Genomic DNA, 19,220 nt, shown 5'->3' on the forward strand with positions numbered 1-19,220 from the left:
GCTTTGCATTATAGCCTACAATCCCCATACTGCAGTGCCAAACCTACAGTTAACCATCATATTACTGGAAAGAAAAATAACAGAATGTTTGAGAACTATGTAGCATGCAAGGATTCTACTTGAGTAGTAAATTATCAATTTGTTTCCAGTATTTTGTGATTTGCTTGCCTTTTCCTTTAGTAAAAAAGGCATATTTATGGATATGCACTCTATTTCCTCATCCTCAATATAACGTCGCATATTCTCAAATGATATATCAAGGTATATACTTTCCATGTCAAAGACTCTTTTTAAAAAATATCCATCATTGAGTTGTGTAGTTTTCCACCCTCCTTTGGAGGGAGGTCTGCTTTATTCCGATTTTAAAATAAAAATCACAATACATTGTTTAATGCTCTAAACATCTGCAAATGAGAATTCAGTGAAGTAATTAAAATTCTTAATTAGATGCACCTTGCAGCTGCCGTTACTCTTAATTGGCAAGAATGCAGCTACATTTTGTTCTGACACATATCTTCAGAAGAGTTAGAGAACTGAAGGGAGGCAAGAGGAAAATGTTCCCACACAGTTCAAGATAGTTCGCACAAAGAGGATCCCATGGCAACAAACAGCGAGGCCCACAGTTGGCTCTGTAGGATCCAGGAATAGACAATGCTTCACCTCAGATTCAAACAAACACTTCCTTTCCTGGGTCTGATCATTTCATTTCATTTGAAATGAAAGCACTTTAAATCATCTCTTGAAATAAGATTGAAGTGGTCAAATGTTCACCTGTGTCCCCGAGTGCTTTTCAAAGCTTCTAGATGCTCTCTGCAGCCCATGTCAAGGTAATAATCATAACTCCTTCTCTGTGTAGAATAAGAAACTGACTTGCAGAACATTTCAAAGAGAGGACGTGATTTTTGTACCATATGGAGCTGGACAGCACGTTGGCAACTGGTTAATTTCAACCTGTCATTTTATAGACAAGGAAACTGAGGCCAAGAGAAATTAAAGTGATTCCCTTGGGTAATTATGGCTACTTAGGAGTAGAATTTAGACTCAAATCTAGGATTTGAGGCTACGTTCAAGACGTTTATTTTTAAATTTTGCTTGAAGCAATTACACTTACACTTGTAAATTGTGCCCCCCTCCCGGTCTGCTTGAGATCTAGTTATTCACATTTAAATGGTCAACTGAAGGACTGTGATGGAAGGTATAGAAAATACAGATCACTCACAATGAAAGAAGGGGAATATATTTCCTCTTCACCTCTAATGTTCAGTTCAGGCTGAATTATAGCATGTGGGGAAGAAGCAGGGGAGAAAAACACTGGCACAGAAGATGTGAACATGGGTGAGTTAGCTTCAAAGAAACCTTGTAAGACTTGCCTACCAACTTTAACCACATTTTCCCTCTGCTTAGGTTGGAAATTTCAGTGTACTGCTCCTTCTTTCGAAATACAGATTTATCTCCCTGTCTAGTCTCCCTGCCTGCTGTTATTCTCACCTGCGCGCTTAGTTTGTATTCGTTTAGCTCACATTTTACCTAATTTTTAAAGTGTTTTCTTTATCTTGATGTGTGTTTTACTCCCCAAATTAACGCAGTTCTGAAGGGCCAAGGCTACTTTACCTATTTATTGTTCTATTTTTGGTTTATCCTGTTAAGCCTGCCATTACAAAAGCTTGTGGGATACATTACAAAATGGGTTAAGGTTTTCAAGTACATGGGCTCCAGGTGTTGAATGGGAAAGGTTGCAGGGTGGAGAGAGGGAAAGGAGTAACTAGAAAAGAGGCTCTCTGCCTTTTAATCATCCAGCCTACTCAGCTGCCAGAAACTAACGCTGTTGGTGCAGTGTAAACATTAACATTTTTTTAGGGTCTTGCTACTCCAAGTGTGGTCCACAGCCCAGCAACATAATTATGGGCCACGGGCGAGCTTATTGGAAACGCTCCAGATGTACCGAATCAGAATCTGCAGTTTAACAAGACACCCAGGTGATAGTGTGTACATCAAAGTTTGAGACGCACGGAATCGCATGTGAGTGTTATACTATCCTAATGTAAATAGTCAAGGACCTTAAATTGAGCAAATAACTTAATGTATTTATCCGTACCTGCTTTGACCCTCTTTCTTCATCACAAATTCAACTCGGAAACCAGCAGCGAACTCTTTTGTAGGGAACTCAATTACGCGGTGGATGGGAGGAAGATCCTCTTCAATATCCTCCTCTCCGCTCTTCCTCCCACTCCCCACCCCCCACCCCGCACTCCCGGAGAGCTTCCACAGGCACCCTTCTCCCTGAGCCCCACTCACTTAGGGAAGATTTTGCTCCTCCCCCAAACTGAAAGCGCGACTGCGAGGACGGTTACTGCTTGAAGGACTCGCAGTTTGCATGTCAATACAGACAGAAGCACTTTTGCAAAACTGCCCTTTAGAAACAATTATCATCCTAGCACCTGAGGTTTGTTTGGAGCAGCCCCTGCACCGCTTCCCTCTTGTAATCCATCTTAAAGTGAAACGGAGAATGGGGGCGTTGGGGAGACAGTGATGGGGGTGGGAGGGTCGCGTGCAATAATAAATCTGCTTCAAAGAGAAGATATGAAAAGGAGGTTATCAAGAGTGCGTCGGCTTAGGCATCACTCTCTGTATCTTTCTGCTTCCTAGAGAAATGGAACCATAATTCTAAGGTGGCTAAGGCAAGACTGTATAAGCATCCAAATTTGCCAGTCCACTTTTGCCTGGAAGGACGGACTTCCGTTATTTGAGGCCTCCCCGGGTCCTTTCCAAAAGATTCCCAGGCTACCCTCCTTCCACTTGGGTCTTCTGAGAACTAAAACTCGCAAAGCGGTGACTGTCTGTGGATTGGCTAGTACTAAAATATCCATTGGGTGGCAGTAATACTATCCTCTTTATGACTTGCAGCAAACCAGAGAATGCATTCAATCAAATGAACCGATCTTGTAGAAACACTGGAATCATTTATGCATTGCAGTTTCTCTTTCTTGTTTTCGCTCCTTCTTCCCTGGGATATTTTGAGTGGATTGTGGCTATTAATCAAGATCCCGTGCTATTCGTGTTTTGCTTGTCGTTTTCGCTCAGGATTAGCATCATTCAAGGCAAATGCAAAGCTGCTTTTCCCACCACCCCCCCACTCTTTTTTGAAAAATCATTTTTGGGGGCTGCTGAAGAGAGCTAGGACCCAGGAGACACCTTCCCAAACAGCAGGGGTTGTGTGCTTTCACATAGCAGTACTGTACAAGGAAAACCCCGTCGGATCTGTTATTGCGGGATACTTGTGAAATATACATAGGATTCTTTCTTATGGCTGCATCCCGGATCTGGAAATTTTACTTGGGGACCAGGAGGATTTGAAAGGCTACATGTATTCAGAAGATTTGCAAGCAACACTCCAATTCTTGTCATAGAGCTCACAGACTTCTCACTTATCGGCTTTTTTCCTTCCTTATTTTTAAAGAATTATTCTTATTTCTCCCCCTCTTTTTCTGCTCTCTCCTCTCTCAGTCTCTCCTTTTCTATCTGCCTCTTCATTTTTCTCCTAGTCTGTTTTTTTTTTTTTCCTGGCTCTGCACCTGGATTGTATCTTCAGCAAACAATCGGGCACTTTGAGAACTAACTGGAGACAGTCTTGTAGGGAAGGAAGATCTGTATGGAATTATCTGCTTTTATGGTGAACTTGGCATTTGTGAATGGGAATCTTGTTCACAATATTAATTGCTAGCAAAAACAAGAAAAAGAACACAGGAGTAAAACGTGGATTTTTCTGAATACGCATTGTGATGACCAGCAATTACCTTACCGACTAATATCCAGAGGAGAATAATTTGGAAGACTGTTGTGGGTAAGGTCATTTTATATATGCAAACCCGTCAGTGGCATGAGCAAACTTGGGCATTTGTAATGGGAATGGGTGACTTGAATGATTGCTGCATCGCATTGATGGCTGTGATGTGGCCGTTATTGGCACTGAATGGAATAACTGCAGTTGGGTGTGTTGATGTATGTGTGTGTGCGCGCGCGCGCGCGTGTGTGTGTGTGTGTGTGTGTATGTATGTGTGCCCATATTCTGAGTGCAATTGAAAATCAAAGTATCACTCTCTCCCCCAATTATTTTGATATGGAAGAGTGTCTTGAATTAATTCTGGGAAGACACTCTTTGTTTGGATGCAATATTTGTGGCCCCTGCATTCTGGAAGGGGTAGCAGCAGTAAAAGAAACACTTAGTGAAGAACCCCATTTAAAATGAAACGAGCTACTCTCTGTGCATTAAAAGAAATATGTTTTCAACTCAGTGCAGCATTCTGCTGCATTTCACAGCCGCAATGGGACCAGGGACATCCCACTTGTCAAGTTCTTAAACTTTAAGGTGATAATCATCCTTAATTGTTCTCTAGGTTGTGGTTACTGGAGATTATTAAGTGCCATGGGCTACTTTTTTATCTACTGGATTATCACTCAGAGTGAAAAAAGGAAAAGAAAAGAAAAAGCTAAAAATGATGGCTAACATAGAGAAGAATAAGGCAACATTATCTTAAATATCACCATAGTGCTTTCTTTCTCAAGTTCAGTTGCCCAATCATATAATTATTTACCCAATACCCTAAATAGCTGAAGCTGAGACCCACGTGCAGGGGAGTCGAAGGTCTGAAAGCGGAGACCATCCTTTTATTGCAATGCAGCCCGCTTGGGAAATGCAGGCAATTAATTCATACTTCCCCTAACCTTAAGCTGAAGATGTGTCCTATCTGCTACATCTATTTTACCCTTTCGGTAAAAAGTTAGAGACTAGAACACTAAGGATGTTTAAGCATATTCTGCCTGGGAAATGGGATAAAGAAATCAATATTGATGACGTGGTTCAGTGCACTGTACTGCAATGCTAAAGTCCCATATTCAGTGCCTGTGATGAGAGAATAGAGCATTTACATGTGTTATAAATCTCACCTGGTAGATTGATCCGAAGGGGAGGGGAGAAGATATGTGGATATGTAGGAAGATGGATGGAAGTCGTGCATAATCGGTGATTATGTAACTTCATTACATCAGCGAGTTCCAGTCAACGATAGTGAGATGAGATGATTGTATAGAGAGAGGCTCCATCACCCTGTTAACTTTTGAAGGCTTGTAACAGCTAACAGAGGAGGAGGGCAGAGAGAGATTAGCTCCAAGGGTCCTGTAAACCTTGATCTCTATGGCAAATTTAGCATGAGTTTTCTCATAGTTTCAGAGGGACATCAGATCATGTAAGCTTTAGGGCTGGACAGGACCAATTTTAGCCACACCCGTGGAGAGTCAAAATGAGTCCACAATGTTTCAGAAGTGCCCCATTGAGTAACAGGGACTGATGATTCCAGCCAAGGTCATAGTTCTTTACCCTAGGATTGAAATATATGACCCCAACTGAATGGAAAGTTAAATTCATTGAAATGAAGACTGTGAACAGAAGGAATATTTAGGGTCCTTTCTTGCATTTTTCCTGGTAGAGCTTGATGCAGATTTCAGCCTGGTGGTTCCCTCATAAAAATGATGATTGCTTCCACAGTGTGTCAGAAATGAGTGTTTTATCCCTTTATCTAAACCATGACAATCTCTTTCTGGGCCATTTTAACCTTCTGGGAAAAGAGAAGTAAAAGCATTCAAAGGTAACAGTACCCTGTTGAATTACAAATTAAATGGCATTGGATTCATTATTAACACAGATCCCAGAAAAAAAGAGCAATCCATGTTCAAGTTTCACTTATTCAATGGTTTAAAAGACAGGTTGCAGCCACCAAAGACTTTTACCATGAGATGAGATAAATGTACTGTGCTCACTGTGCAGAGGAGGGAATACTGCAGAATAAAATGTCATTTTTCCCTCTTGTTTTATCTGGAGTTGTGATTTTTTTAAAGAAGATGCACATCAGGTTCTTTTGGTCTTCTACTGTTTTAGGATCTGTTTTCTCCTCAATAGATCACATATTCACAAAAAATGCAACTTCTGAAATCCTAATCCTGTTCAATTGAATCATCTTATTATCTAGTTGTGCTGTTTCCTATTTCTCTTTACGTTTATTTTACAAAGAAGGCTAAATGACTTTTCTATCAGGGAGATGAGATTATTTTTTTCTGTTTTTCTTTTATTTCTCATATTCTATTTCCTTCCAGTCCTAAGGAGTAAGATGCAGAATCTAGACACCCTCTAAGTAACTTTGAAAAGATTTGCTTACCCTGAGTCAGAATGGTGGGATTGGGGAATGAAATTCTAAGGTCTGATATTTGAGGTGACTTTCATACTTCTGCAGGACATGCACAAACATTGATGTATTGTGCCAGTGGATTTGGAGGTTTGGCATTCATATTGTGTAGGAAATTGAATGTGAAGTTAACTCCTGATTCCTTCCTTCAGGGGTCAGGGTAACACAACGGCTGCTTCCAGGCTGTTGGTTTCCAACTATGTGCACAAATATAGTCTGTAATGATTTTTCCTGTACTCCTTCTTTCAATATTTTATAAATGACTTCCTGAGTTGTTTTCTGACGTAAGCCACACATATGTAATCAAGCAGGGCATAGGTTTTCTAAGCTCAGTAGGATATGGAAACAATAGAAGGATGGAAAAGGATTCTGTACAAAAAGACACTGGTTGTGAAGCAAATATACATATGTAATTGCTAACTCCTTACTTGAAGACTGCATATACTTCTATTAGGAAAGATAGTTTCAATCATGTTAATGGCACTTTATAAGCTGTCACTTTCTTTAGGAAGAAGATTATGTAACTAAGGCAGGTTATGGCATTTTTCTTAAGTATCCTACAAATCAATAATAAAAAGCTTTGTCTAATAGGAAAGCATTTAAACATGATGGCAGTGGGTAATTTAAAATATAACATCTATTTTCTATTTTATTTCCATTTCGTCAGCCACAGTCATGTAGTTAGGTTAGAAAATATTTGGGAAAAAATAAATACCATTTATGAATATGAGAGCTATCAGTTTTGTTTCCTGACCAGTTGCTTCAGCAAAGTAAGGAGATTTAGCAGATAAGTAATCACAGTATTCCTAAAACTAGACAAAATTTTAAATTGAATTTTTGTTATGTTTGCAACACATGTGAACAAATCAGTATTACTTTAAAAATGACTATTAGATAAAACATTTTAAAGAACAGTTGAACTTTGAAGATTTATATTTCAGAATTTGTTATGCACTGAAATGTTTGGGATATACTTTGACTTACAACAGATATGATATTTGGTATTTGGCAAATCTTGTGTTTTTATAAAGCAGACTACTCTATAATTTGTAGCAACAAAACAAGTGTTGATTATTGAGATTTAAAAGTAGCAAGTTTTCTGGTGATGCTCAAGTTGTAAAGCATAATTATAATTGTACCGGTTGGGCAGCTATAGTTAAGGTCGCATCAGCATTTTTATTATTAAATTCCAACCTTATTTCCATTAGTTGTATCGGAAATCTCAAAGAGGAGAGTCCAGTTCTGTGAGACATCAAGGCATTGTAGAATTCCGGGCTGAGTCAGAGGACTTGAAACTGTACTTCCGGCTCTGTCAATTACTAGCCTTGTGACCTCTGACACCACATTTGATTTCTCAGTGTTCCAGAGAATCACTTTAAAAAAAATAAATAGTTGCACATTGCTCTACAGAAAGGAAATAATACGTGTCTAAGTGCTTACCACCATCCTATGCCTTAGAAATATATGGAGTTATTATTATTAAGGATTCCCCTAAGTCTTACGAATTTAGCTGTGCATGTTTTTTACACCCTTATTATAAATCTGGATAGATGCTTTCTAGTAGCAATTACAGTTAGCTGTACATAATATTGTTCAGTGATTAACCAACAAAGACAAATTAAAAGCTTTGGTGGTTAGCTTTCGCTCAGTACTCAGTTTTTTCCAGAAGTACTCATATGGGAATATAGTTGTCTTAAGTAATTAAAACAATAGTTGCTTTTGAATAACATTCAAACAGTGGTAACTAAGGGTTTTATGTGTGAAAGTGTTTTATGCAGATTGCTTTTTAAAAAGATGCTTCTGAGTACTCAGGAGTTTCTGTTTCTGCTACCAAGAGCACACAAACAAATGTACTCAAACTTGATGCTACCTCTCAAATTGAGTATATTGACCAGAAGGTGACTCTTGTCTCTCAGTATATTAACAAGAGCATAATGAATTTGAATACCAAGTATAATAGAGAAAAAAAGAATGTAAAGATACCCGGTCTGTTTGGAATTTTCTAGTTGTAATAATTACTAACTTTCTTTAGGGGGAGGCAATCCCCCATGTGTCACTACTAAAACTGAATCTCTTTAATGTTCTTGTATCTTAACATAATGATATTTACATATATGCAAAGAGGATAGTTTAGTGTTATGAGCTCCCATGTATGTTTTTCAGTGAGTGAATAATCAGGTTACAGAGTTAGTTTTTATATTTTGGTTAAAGTAGAATTGGAAAGTGCAAAATTAACCCTGTAATAAATTAGTAGTCCTGGGCTTAAAATAAAGAATTTTCATGTTGTAGAGCAACCTCCTCTTCGTAACTTCCCAGTGTCTTGCTTTTCTTTTCAAGGATTCCCAATATATTTTTGTTTCAGATGAATTTCATTATGCATGTTTATCTGACTTCATTCATGCCTGTTAATAGCAAGCATTCTCTTAGTTTCCTATATTTAAAAATGCATATTCTTTATGTCTTATGGCAATACTTTAGATTTGCTCTGGCAGATTTATGAAGGAATATTGTATGAATGTAGACAGGCCGTTTATTTGACAAATTCAACTAATCACCTTACAAATATGCTTTTAATTTTCACCAGAAAATGCCACCCTGGAGTGTCTTATACTGCATATAACATTCTATTACAGTCCAACCGCATGGCTCAATGGACATACTTATCCATTAAGTATGCTTATCCTGACCATTGGTTTACCAGAAAAGATCCTTAATTGACATGCTTTTTTGGTATCCTTGTGTAGACACAATATTCAGGTGCCCAAACTCTAAAACTCCTGTCTTTTAGCTACAGAGAAGGGATGAGTAGGTGGCTTGATGTTGCTTTCTTATCACACGATCTGAAAATCCCAGGCACCGAACTGTGAATAAAACAAAGGGAAAAAGAAAAGAAAGAGAACTAAAAGAAAATTTTACTTCTGAAAATTTTGCTCTTTCTCATTTTAGTATCACAACCTTAAAAGTAATCTTTTTCATCACAAGCTATTCAAATGGTTTGTTATAGTTACTATGTTCATATATATCAAATACAATAAATGGCACTAAATGAGCTACTTTGTTCTTACAGGAGCTACACCTCTATGAAGATAAACTGAAGAGTTAAACTAGATTGTACATTGTAACACTACATCAGGATATTGTGTGTAGAATTTGGACTCACTGAAAAAATGAAACAGATTGTGGATTATAATCATATCATTATAGACTTTTACTCTTTCAACGTTTATTAGGTATCTTATACTTTATTTGAATTATGATTATAATAAATCAGCATATGGATAATCATAAAATTATTCATAGTAGTTTATCTTCTTATGACCTAATCAAAGTGAGTTACCTTATTGATGTTTTAGATTAATATGTGTGACTGAGTATAGCGATCTTCATCATTTTCTGGTGCAAAGTTCCCTTTTTAATTAAAAACATTCCCTGGAAGTCCACTTAATCATAGTTATACTTTCAGTATCCATTACTTGAGAAAATGCATGATAATAATAGTAAATTACTATGAATATAATAACTCTTTAAAAGTGAATTTATGTATAGCCGCAACAGGGTCTACTTATATATTTGAAATGCATTGTTTATTCTATCTACATAGAAAGTTTGGTGTTTATATAGATTCTAGATTCCTTGGAGTAACAAAAGGTCCATATGTCTAGAGGCAAAATACTTGCATTATATATACATATTAATCATGTTCATCTTACAGAGAAGATGGAAGGCAAGTGCATATGGTGGTGGTTTGTGGATCAAAGGAGTTGAATTTCAGTATAGATGGACTTACAGTATACAATTTCCTAAGGATGTACATTTCAAGTTCCAAGATATTCCTATTCGAGTTTTAGGATTCAACAGTTGTAATTTAAAATTGGCTGATTTTGGAAAATAATTGCTTTAAAAAAATAAAATAAACATTGTTTTTATTGTAGCCGAAATAAAAATGAATTATTATAAATAAAGCCAAAGGTGATCAAAATCTCATAAAAACCTAATAGAATTATATGCAGTATAGGAGTAAAGGATGCCCCATCATGTGATTTTAAACAAGGAAATTGTGAACCAGAGGAATGAAGTGAAGTTTCCAAGATCTTCCAATTTGTTGGCTGCCTCATGATGCATGATTTTAGTTCCTTGATATAAGCCCTGCTGGGTATTTTAGTTATATAGCAATATGTCCTGGCATACAGCATTATTTTTTATGAGTACAGCTAATGTTGGCATATCGAATCCTTTGAGCTCTAGCTTACTTTATCGACTTGTGATCAGTCATCTGACTTCTGCACTCAGAATCTGTAGACTTTATTTTTCCTGTATGTACACCTGATTTTCCACCTCATTTGATCCCTGGAGACACAATACAAAGGAGAGTTGAGAACATAGGTCACTGGTGGGTCTTCTTGTCTCTTCCATACTGTCCTTTTTCCCATTAGCTTTGTATCTTTCCACCTGCAGGGAATTGCTCTTCTTTGGAGCCTCTCCTTTTTCTGGACTTTCCTGAACATCCCTGGCCATCTTTGTCTCAGTGTTGCATGCTACCTTCTTGCTTCCAAGTGATTCCACTAAGGGATCCTATCAAAATATCTTCTAGCTATACTTTATCCCACTTTGACGATATTAAATTTCATATTTCATTTCTTCATCAACAGGATCAGTCTGCTTACATAAACAATAATAAACCAATTTCGGAATAATGAAGACAGTAATATTTTATCAGGTTTGCCAAGCTAGAATCATATAACTACCACTAAATGAACAAGATACAGCTTATGGGTGTGTGTGTGTATCCTCATATCCTCATGACTGCGTTAATATGTGTATCCACACACATACATGATTTTTGTCAAAATATTTGACAAATGAATCATTGTTAATATGCTAAAGAGGAAAGTTTGGAATAACAGGCTTTATCCCTTTGTATTATAATAGTGACATTTCTAGAAAAGATGCCATTAACTTTTTTCTGACCCTGAAAAATAGCTTGAATGGACTGCATTTTAGATAATAAGGTGGAGACAGGGCTATGGAGGACATACTTTTGTTCAGATTGAATCCTGCAGTGCCCTCTAGAGTTACTGGGTAGGGAGGTGGTAGCATACCTGTATGAAGAAATGACGCTGGCTATGAACACTAGGATGCTTACAACCTCTCTGCCAACTTTATTTCAGAAGAGACACATCCAGGAGAGCTAAATACAGTGGTAAAAATGGAAAAACTGAGAGAATTAGAATGGTATCAAGTATTTTGTGTAAACAAAGCTTCATGTGGCCAAGGGAGAAAATTTGAATGTAACAAATGGATCTGGTAGCTCTCAGTGTTTGGTTTTTGAATACCCCTATTAAAGCTCCTAATTGTTCTCACCATGACAGAACTCCTGAATTGTACTCAAGAGGCACCCAGCTCCACAGTGTGCAGAGTAAATGCATTCAAGGGGTCTCTAGGGGTTTTTGGCTCTGCTGTTTTTTCTTGTCGGGGTTCTCCTACAGGGCCCTTAATAACACAGCCATAGAGCAAGCACTTATGTCAGTGGGTATGCTTTTCTCAGTGAGTGAATGGTTTAGCTTAGCTCCAGGAGGCAGGTGCCTGCCAGCCTTGTATTTCCAGGGCCCAACATTGTGCACAGCATATAGTAGGTCATCAGTATATCATTACACAAGCAAATGCTTAAACACTTAGGGATAACAGGTCAGTTTTAGATTTGTGTTCTCCAAAACTCATGCTACATTATACATAGAGACAAAAGCTTCTGATTTTAAAAAGTAAAAAAAGGAAAATTGAGTAATATAAAGGAGAGATAATTAATATTAGGTAGTTTGAAACCTACAAATGGACTGAAGGAGAAGAAATCACCTGCCTGTCTTCTTCCTTCCTTCCCTTCCTTCCTTCCTTCTCTCCCTCCCTCCCCTTCTTCTTCCTTTCCTCCCCCTTCCTTCCACCTCTATCATAGGTATTTAAGTGCCTTCGCTGTGTAAGGGGATGCAAGAGGGACTGCAAAGGATACAGAGATGACTGATGTCATGTGTCTGGGCCCAAAAATGGTTTAGTCAGGGACATGACTACTAAACAAAATCACATATACCAACATCCCTTGGTATCCATGGGAAATTGGTTCCAGGACCCCTTGTGGACACCAAAATCCACAGATGCTCAAGTCCCTAATATAAAATGGCATCGTATTTGCACATGACCTATGTACATCCTCCTGTATACTTTAAATCATCTGAAGATTACTTATACCTAATACAATGTAAATGCTATGTAAATAGTTGTTACATTGTATTTTTATTTGTATTATTTTTAAGTGTTTTTTTGTTCTTTTTAAGTCATTTTCAAAAAATATTCCTGATCCATGGTTGCTTGGATCCACAGATATGGAGGGCCACCTGTAATTATAATTCAAGATAGTCTACCATACATACTTCTAAGAGAGGTGCCAAGTATGCTACAGACTCAAGAAAGGTTCAGAACACATGCATGTAGAGGGATTAGGCAAGGTCTGCTAAAGGAGGCAGCCTTTGTATTGGACTTTGAAGGAGTTAACATGGATATGGAGATAGGACCTTCTAAATAGAGGGGAGATAAAAAAAATAAATATATTGTAAGTAGGACCAAATGGAGCATGGTTAAGGAAGATTCAATGTTCTTGTTTCCCCAGAGAGGGGGGTATATGATATGAAATGTAAGAAGATAAGGCTGGAGCCCTGAGCCTCCATGTCTGGCAAGCAGGAGCCAGTGGAATGGTAATGCATGAGCTTAAGGAAAACAGAACATTGCATGACCTGCTCAGATTTATGCTTTAGGAAGAAGGGGAATGAATTAAGAGTGTGTATCTCCAGGTTACCATTGATTTCAAGTTGTGTGAATTTCCCAGTGACTCCTGAGTTTCACGCTTATTCCAATTTTCTCATGTAGAACCGCAGGCCTCAAACAGCCATCACTAGCTCCCTTCATTTTCCTCTTTCTTTCTTCCTTTCAAAGAATAAACCGCCGGATGTGATGGCTCATGCCTGTAATCCCAGCACTTTGGGAGACCTGAGGTCAGGAGTTCGAGACCAGCCTGACCAGCATGGTGAAACCCTGTCTCTACTAAAAATACAAAATTAGCCGAGCATGATGGCACATGTCTGTAATCCCAGCTACTTAGGAGGCTGAGGCAGGAGAATTGCTTGGACCTGGGAGGCAGAGGCTGCAATGAGCCGAGATCATACCATTGTACTCAAGCCTGGGCAACAAGAGTGAAACTCTGCCTCAAATAAATAAATAAATAAATAAATAAATAAATAAATAAACTAACAAACACACCACTGCTACCAGTGCTAGACAAATACAGAAGCCAGAATTTAACATTAGTTTTTATTTTTTCAAGCAGAAGGCAAGCTTCTGTAATGGGGCTGATACATTCAAATTATCTTTACTTGGTAGTGTTAGAAAGTTGCCACACACTATAGCAACAATGCTCAGTGTAAACAATGTTTAAGTGTAACTCTTTTTTTTTTTTTTTTTTGAGACCAGAGTCTCGCTGGGTCGCCCAGGCTAGAGTGCAGTGGCACTATCTCGGCTCACTGCAAGCTCTGCCGCCCAGGTTCACGCCATTCTCCTGCCTCAGCCTCCCGAGTAGCTGGGACTACAGGCGCCTGCTACCACGCCCGGCTAATTTTTTGTATTTTTTTTAGTAGAGACGGGGTTTCACCGTGTTAGCCAGGATGGTCTCCATCTCCTGACCTCATGATCCGCCCGCCTCGGCCTCCCAAAGTGCTGGGATTACAGGCTTGAGCCACCGTGCCCAGCCAAGTGTAACTCTTTAATGAGTACACTGGATAATGTTTAAAGTTTATTTCTTTACTGTGATGGCAACAGCAAAGTGACTCTAAAGTGACAATTCATCTGGAAGAAAGAAGTTGAAGGAAGCAACTGGGAAAAAAGAAAAAAGGAAAGTGCTTTATATAATGTAATGGCAAGGTGGAAATATAAATTTCGAACTGGTTTTATAGTAAGGTCATATGGAAGAAGAATATTGCTTTAGAGTAGAATGTACATTCAATAATAAGATAATAGGATTTATTTCTAACAAGTGTGAACTCTTTTGCTAACTACCAATAATTATAAAAATTTTGAATTGTAGATGGAAATTAGAAAGTGAGCCTCCTAGTAATAAAAAAAAACCATGCTAGTTTAGTTTAAATTGTTTTTCTTATCAAATAGTTTATCTACGCTTCTAATTGGAAGAAAAGAAATGAATAAGTATAGTTTTTTTCCCCATACTTTATCTGATCACTCTATATTGGAAGATGTAATAAGCTGGAAAATGACCAAACGTTGAAGATAAAATGAGAAAAAATGCAATTTACTTAGGCACAAACTAAATGTTACGTACATCGTCCTTAGGATTCAGGTGAAAGAACAAGTCTCACAGTCTAGCTGTTGTCAAAACTCACTCCCCTAGCCCTGAGGTTTCTGATTCGGTGTTTGGAATGCGGTATAGAAATTTGTACTTTTTTTTTTTGTTTTAGACGGAGTTTCACTCTTTTTTGGCCAGGCTGGAGTGCAATGGCACAATCTTGGCTCACTGCAACCTCCGCCTCCCGGGTTCAAGCAAATCTCCTTCCTCAGCCTCCCGAGTAACTGGGATTACAGATGTGTGCCATCACACCCAGCTAATTTTGTATCTTTAGTAGAGACGGGGTTTTACCATGTCGGCCAGGCTGGTCTCAAACTCCTGACTTCATGAGATCCACCCACCTTGGCCTCCCAAAGTGCTGGGATTACAGGTATGAGCCACCGCACCCAGTCGAGAAATTTGTACTTTCAAAAACATTTGAGGGCCGGGCATGGTGGCTCATGCCTGTAACCCCAGCACTTTGGGAGGCCGAGGTGAGGGGAATAACCTGAGGTCAGGAGTTCAAGACCAGCCTGGCCAACATGGGGAAATCCCGTCTCTACTAAAAATACAAAAATTAGCTGGGCACGTTGGCGGGTGCCTGTGATCCCAGCCAGCTACTGGGGAGACTGAGGCAGGAGAATCGCTTGAACCTGGGAGGTGGAGGTTGCAGTGAGCCGAGATTGCACCACTGCACTCCACCCTGGGTGACAGAGCGAGATTTCATCTCAAAAAAAAAAAAAAAATTGAGGTCAGTAGTATCACCAAGGTGTTCCTTGGGAGGGCTTCAACAGGAACCTCTCAGTCTCTGTCAGTATTGCTTTCCTCCTGGCATCATAGGTTATTATGGATATTGGATGCTTTCTCAATGTTTTCCAAAATGCCCCTCCAACTCAGCTTCAACTTTCAAGTAATAAGTCATTTCCAACCACAATGGCACAGGGTAAGCCCCTACTATGCTGAAATCCTCATGCTGCCACTGTCTCAGTTGATTATCATGCAGCAATTGTGGCTCATTGTTGGCCCCTAGTAACCACTGTCCTTCAGTTCTATTATGTGATCAGAATTGCCCCTTCCCATATGTATTTTAATGAACGCCTTCAGGTGAGTGAATGAGAAATACTACTTGAGGGCCCTATCTGTTGTAAGAATGGTGCTTAACACAGGCTGTAGATGTTCAACACAGTTCTTGCCATCTAAAGCTTATGGACTGGTGGGAAAGGCATATGTGTTCAGTTGGGCTCCCTGGAAACAGACGCTGAGATGAAGACTTGCATACAGAAGTTGTAGTCACTTCTGAGGCAGACAAACTGACTGCAATGTGGTTGCAGCTGGGGCCTCAGCAGTTCCAATGAGAAGTTCTAAAGATTTGATGGTCCTTCAAAATGGTCTCACATTGAGTCAAGGGGCTGGGGCTTTCTGTGTTCACGTCAGGCAGTGACTGGTGGGGGGCTGCTCCACAGGAAGGAGCATAATGTTGGGAAGACAGTTATTTGCAGCTGAGGGTAAATCCCAATGAGGGACTCAGCTGTGAGCCACCAACGGCAGGATGGGTATACAGGCCATTAAGAGAGGAATGAAAGTTATTTGGAATGTCTGACAAGATCATATTTTTTCCCTCACCCCTTGAGGCATGATGCAATAATACCATATGAAATTACCGAGGAAATGCTATGAAATCTTAAACATTTGTTTAAAGGGATGAAGAAACTAAATACAGTTGAGTACAAGGCCTTGCTCTATGTAGTTTTGCTTCAGAGAATGTGATTTTCTCAGAAATGTAGTTCAAGTCACATTACAGTTACTCCTGCTGTAAGTTACCAGGCCACAAATATGAAATGAGCATGTTCTCTGTGTCCTAGACAGAGAGGAAAAAGTGGAAAATTCATGCCTGGAGAGTTTACATAAGACCTTTTTTTTTCCTCAGTGGTTCGTGTGCTTGATTTCGAGTTTAAGGAGGGGATTTGGGGGTGGGGGTCAGAGAAGGGGCAAGGAAATGGAACAGAGTAGAGTGGGGCCAAGTTTCCTGAATTCTAAGGATAATAAGACAATTGTTTGGGTTGTACAGGACCAGGCTACAGAGGAATATTGACAGTTGGCAGAAGGCGCAGACTCGATGAACTGAGTGGTAGTGGAATAAGTTGAATGTAGATTTACTGGTACGGAACAGACAGTGAAAGCAGTGTTTCATTAGCATTAGCCAGTCTATAATTTGGACTGGAGGGGAACTAGTTTTGAATACGATGAATTTGAAATCATAGAAATAATATATCCTAGAGTTCAATTTTCACTGAAAGGAAACATTTCATATAACACTATTCACTTTTATATTATGTGGAAATATTAATTTCCTTCCTTAATGCAAGGGAAGTGACATTACTTTAGGTTTTTAAAATGCTTTCTTCAACCCTAGTGAGGTAATAGGAACACCTTCTGTTTTTATCCTGTGAAGATTTTCAATCAAGTTAAATACACTGACACTTAATTTTGCCAGTAATTTTTTAAAGCACTGGCTGTGTCTAAATGGGCAACCATTCATTAAATCATAGAAAAATTGAATAGGGATGAACTCAGTACATACCTTTACAGATACAAACATCTCTCGACCGGGCACGGTGGCTCACGCCTGTAATCCCAGCACTTTGGGAGGCTGAGGCGGGCGGATCACAAGGTAAAGAGATCGAGATCATCCTGGCCAACATAGTGAAACCCTGTCTCTACTAAAAAATACAAAAATGAACTGGGCGTGGTGGTGCATGCCTGTAGTACCAGCTACTCAAGAGGCTGAGGCAGGAGAATCGCTTGAACCTGGGAGGCAGAGGTTGCAGTGAGCCGAGATCCTGCCACTGCACTCCAGCCTGGCGACAGACCGAGACTCCATCTCAAAACAAAACAAAACAAACAAACAAACAAAAAATCTCTCAACTACCAAAAGATTATCCATTAACTGACATCCACTTTAATAAACAACCACTTTGGTGATTTTTTCCCTCACTTGACCTGACATTTGACTAGATGGTCAACTCAATTCAGTTCAACAAATACTTCCAGATGATCCACCTACTCCATGCTTAATTCACCTACTCCATGCTTAATTCAAGCACAAAGCTAGAATGAGCAATTTACTCATTGCCACAGCAACTGAGGATGCACATTGTTAAGCATTTTAAAAGATTTGTCTTAAAAAAATTAGTAGTCTTTGCTACCAGCACCTAGCTTGCTTTAAAAGCATTTGATACATTCCTTCTCTGGCTTTGGCTTGATTTTTTTGGAATTAAGAAAAAAAAAAGTTGGCCAGGCATGGTGGTTCATGCCTGTAATCCCAGCATTTTGGGAGGCCAAGGCAAGTGAATCACCTAAGGTTAGAAGTTCGAGACCAGCCTGGTCAACGTGGTGAAACCCCGTCTCTACTGAAAATATAAAAATTAGCCAGGCATGGTGGCACACACCTGTAATCTCAGCTACTTAGAAGGCTGAGGCAGGAGAATCACTTGAACCTGGGAGGTTACAGTGAGCCGAATTTGTGCCACTGCACTCCAGCCTGGGCAACAGAACGAGACTCTATCTCAAAAAAAAAAAAAAAAAAATTTATGGTATTTTTAAAAGACCAAGAATTCAATGAAGGTGACACTCCTTTTCCATCACAATACTCTACTTGTGTTTATGGACCTATATATTTTATTGTTTCAAATACAAACTGTGAAGCTTATTAAGGAGAGTCCAACATTTCTATATATTCACTAGCTGTTTTTTTCATTAAATATAACTTCAAGGCTCCAGGCTCAAAAATTGTTCCATTTTTACCGATTGCATCATGCTATTTTGCACAGCACACTTTTATTTTTGTCCGCATAGATTTGAAGCAATGGTTTTTTTACTCTGCCACACAATGCCACATCCCTGACAGTAGGTAAGTTATGTTCTTTTGCATTTTTTACCCAGGAGCTATGTAGGTGGTATGGGAGATGAGTGGCGGCTATTGGAACAGACTGTGCATCAGAAGCTATTTAAACCTCATCTATAAGTGCAAGTTAAGAGTTACTATTTCCTGTTTCCAAAGTGAAAATTAGTTTTAATTTCGTAAATTTGTAATCAGAGAAGATGTGAATTATCGTTCTAAGCATCTTTTTTGGACTCTCCCAATGTCTTGGTAGCAAAGATTCAAATATTAGTAAGTCTAAACTCATCTTTTATCAATTTGGGTACTCCTGCTGGCCCAATCTTACTAGTTTTAATGTTAGTGTTACTATTGGCTATGATTACAAAAGTATAAAAATAATATATTTAATAAAGCCTCATCATGTGGCTTCAGTCTAGTTTTGGGAACCTGAAAGGTATTATGAACACTAAAAGTTTAGGCCAGGCGCGGTGGCTCATGCTTGTAATCCCAGCACTTTGGGAGGCCGAGGCGGGCGGATCACCTGAGGTCAGGAGTTCGAGACCAGCCTGACTAACATGGTGAAACCCCGTCTCTACTAAAAATACAAAAAAAAAAAATTAGCCAGGTGTAGCGGTGGGTGCCTGTAATCCCAGCTACTTGGGAGGCTGAGGCAGGAGAATCACTTGAACCCGGGAAGCAGAGGTTGCAGTGAGCTGAGATCACACCA

General features: G+C 39.1%; 1 protein-coding gene across 1 annotated transcript in view; it reads left to right on the forward strand.

Moving 5' to 3' along the window:
- Positions 1-2,925: 2,925 nt before the first annotated feature.
- Positions 2,926-19,220, forward strand: part of IL1RAPL1 (interleukin 1 receptor accessory protein-like 1) — a 1,423,595-nt gene continuing 1,407,300 nt past the window's right edge. The window contains exon 1 of the mRNA XM_011935152.1: positions 2,926-3,841. The gene's annotated coding sequence lies outside the window, so the exon portion shown is untranslated. The remainder of the gene's footprint in view (positions 3,842-19,220) is intronic.

Source organism: Colobus angolensis, unplaced genomic scaffold (assembly GCF_000951035.1).
Source record: "Colobus angolensis palliatus isolate OR3802 unplaced genomic scaffold, Cang.pa_1.0 Scaffold140, whole genome shotgun sequence".
Classification (NCBI taxonomy): Eukaryota; Metazoa; Chordata; class Mammalia; order Primates; family Cercopithecidae; genus Colobus; species Colobus angolensis.